We start from the raw sequence: 3,584 nt of genomic DNA, 5'->3' as shown, positions 1-3,584 counted from the left end.
GTGATATCGTACAGATAGGGTTGATATGATTCACGGATAAATATACATAACCTGCAAGGTTTAAGAAAAACTTATGAATTTATATTTAAAAAATATTCCTCAGCACTTGCTCCGAAGGGATGAACTATAAAAAATAAAAATAAAAAGAGACAAATCCCATTGAACACAAAATCCCATGTGTTGGGACTGGTAGCATCAAATATTTTTAGCATGGTTAAATTACAAGTGCCTGAAACGTTTCTTGTACCCCCTCCTGAGGTTGTTTGACGAGAGGGCAATGGTGCTGGACAATTTATTGGTACTTGAACTAGCAGGGGCGGAGGAGCATATAAGACTAAGGTGGGCTGTAGCCCAGATAAAAAAAATAGATTTAAAAAAAAAAAATAATATTTTATTTTATAATTATAAATATAGCCTTTTTATTTATTTTTTTTCAAATCTGAATATATAAATATTCCCTCTGCATTGTTTTTTATTAGTCTCGTATTTTTTTATTGGACTTCTTAGCCTTTAGCATCCCATTAATTTTTCTTCTTTTTCATTGAATAAATTTCTAGGATTTTCTATTCCAGATAAAAGAACTCATTTTATATATCCTAATTTATATGTATTTGATTCCTAGAAAAACATTAAAAAATTTAATTTTAAAAAATAAAATTAAAAAAATAAATTTGAGAATGTGGTTGTGATTGTATTTTTAAAGTGCTTTTCGTGCTGAAATATATTAAAATAATTTTTTTATTTTTTAAAAATTATTTTTAAAATTAACATATTTAAATAATTCAAAACATACCAAAAAAATTAATTTTTAGCAAAAATATAAATTTTAAGGGAACGCGGTGCAAACCTCGTTCCTAAATGCTCTCTACTCTTTAGCCTCCATTTTATAGTAGCAAATAAATACTTAATTAACCATGAGATTGTAGCCTAATCGGTCAAGCTCTAGATTTGTTCTTTAAAAATTACTAAAAATTTATATAGTCTTTAACTTCATGATCCGTAAAATTAGTCAAGGTATATATAAGCTAATCCAGAATATCTACATTAATAAAAATAAATAAATAAATATTTAAGTGAACTTCATGATATTTTACATATTTACAATATTTTTTATCATTCGCTTAACTCTCGTCAATATAGAGTATGGTTTCTTAACTTATCTTTTAATTTATAATACAAAACTTTTTATGCATTATTAATAAAATGATGGAAACAACCAAAATATCTATTCAATAATAAATATTAAAAAATAATTTTTATTTATTTATTCATAGCCCAGGATAAAAAAAGATTCCTGGCTCCGGCATTGTGAACTAGCATCTTTCCGTTGCAACTAATTCAGTTATGAAATGAAGTGTGCTCGGGGTTCTTTTTCAAAAATTCTGAAACTTTTTTTTTATTTAAAATGATATTTTTATATTTTCATATAAAAGATATTTTTAAAAAATAAAAAAATATTTTACACCATGGCCACAATTACAAAGAAACCCCTGGCATAAATTTATAGTCAAATGCAGACGTGGCAGTCACTTTGCGCCTGGCAAGCAACAGAATAAACTAGACTATTCCATGCCGATTCAATCCTGCGTGGACTTTCTACCTTTACCAAGACCTCTGTCGGGTCAAATTTCGTGAATGCGCTGCTTTTATTCCTGGACACTCTTAAAATTAAGACAATAAAAAAAAAAATCACGGTATTGTTTTTTTTTTTAAATAACACATTTCCTTAGAAGTGAATATAAAAATAAACTAATAGTCCAGGTAGAGTTCAAATCCTCGACCCTCGGCGCCACCAATGCACTAACAAACTCACTTACCAAACAAAGATGTTATCAAATTATTATAAATCTATATTAAGTTGTTTTCATTGTAGAATCAACCCCGTGCCATTTTATTGTTTTGTTAATAATTATATTAATTCGCACAGTATTGAAGTGATATCCTCTCTTTTATGTCTTACACTCCATGGCAATACAACACTGGATTTTTTTTTTTTTTAATAAACATCTATCTAGTAGCTTGTATAAAAACAAACTAATAGAAGACAGTAAAGACATGGTTACTGGTAAAACTACACAGGTTTATAGTAAGAGTTACACACACACATATATATATATTCAAAATTTATTTAAATAATATAATTTAACAAGTTGCATGCCTCGTATATTACTCACAAGTCACAAGCCTATGACTCGTTACGAGAAATGTGACTTACTAAAAAAGGTTATTGGGATAATTTTTCTTATGTTTACAGCTTTTTATTATAAAAAACAACATAATAAATGTATTACAATTAAAAAACACAAGTTTCAATTTATATCCACAACACAATTAAAAAAATTAATATACATCATCACAATTCATGAAACATAACAATCCATAATTAAACATAATAAAAAATTAACATAACATTATATTAAATATAAACTAAATTCATAATTTTTAAACATGAAAACATGCAATTTAACTATACTTAAAAATCATCTCAGCTCATCGTGAATAAGTTTGAAGTGCCTATTAACATATTTGTACCATCCCTAACTTGTCCAATTTAAGATTAGGTTTATAATATTCGTGTAAAGATTAACACCAAAATTATCCTAACTTGTAAATATATATATAATTCATATGAAGGATTTTGGATCGCTCATAAATAAACTTATCTTCCTAAATGTATGTTAATATTCACCATGAATGATTTTATCTCCCGTTAAGGCTGCTTGGAGTTACCCAATTTCTTGAAATTCAAAATAATATAAATTAAGCAAATTGTTGGTCAAGGTATGTGTTATCTCATCAATATTTTCACATATAATAGAAATTAATTAATAGTTATTATTTATAATAAAAGTAGTTGTTAAAATTTATGATAATATTATATGAATGTTTAGGGAAATATAACAATACAGGTACAATATACCAACATGTTATTGATAAATACCATCTTAAATAGATATTTAAATCAATCATTAATTATTGTGATATCTTAACCTTTTAAAAATATAGGTAAATCGATTTTTTTTTCATATATTTTTACCTTATTAATTGATATTATCCAACTCATCATTAATATTAATATAATATTTAATATGCTAATACAAATTATTTTTTAATTTTTCTTCCAACCTCTCATTCATCATAATTCATCATATAGCAATAAGCTAACATACGTGCAATTTAAAGCTCAATCATTACATGTCTACTGGCTATACCCACTTATGTGCTTAAAAATTTTAAATTTTAAAAACCACGATTCAACTATATTTTCAAGTACTGTCTATATCTTTTGCGGCTGAGATTTAAATAAACCATTCAATTTGAACTAGTACACATATAATTATGCACGTGAAATGGCATGCAGAGGCCTAAATCTAATACGGGAGGCCCAACGTCTGCATGCCATGCACACATGTAATTCCCAATCTCCAGATAACCATTCCTTTTGCGACATCAAAAGGCGTTTTGTGCATAAATCGAGCCAAAGGCTTTGAAAGTCATGTACAAAAACACACCAAAGCCTCTTAATTACATGCATTCCTGACCTGCAGATTCTAGAGGGGGGCGGGCGCTGCGGGCGGGGGGGC

This window comes from Populus euphratica, unplaced genomic scaffold, assembly GCF_000495115.2.
Source record: "Populus euphratica unplaced genomic scaffold, PopEup_1.0 scaffold3889.1, whole genome shotgun sequence".
NCBI classification, from domain to species: Eukaryota; Viridiplantae; Streptophyta; class Magnoliopsida; order Malpighiales; family Salicaceae; genus Populus; species Populus euphratica.
This window is presented reverse-complemented; position numbering follows the sequence as displayed.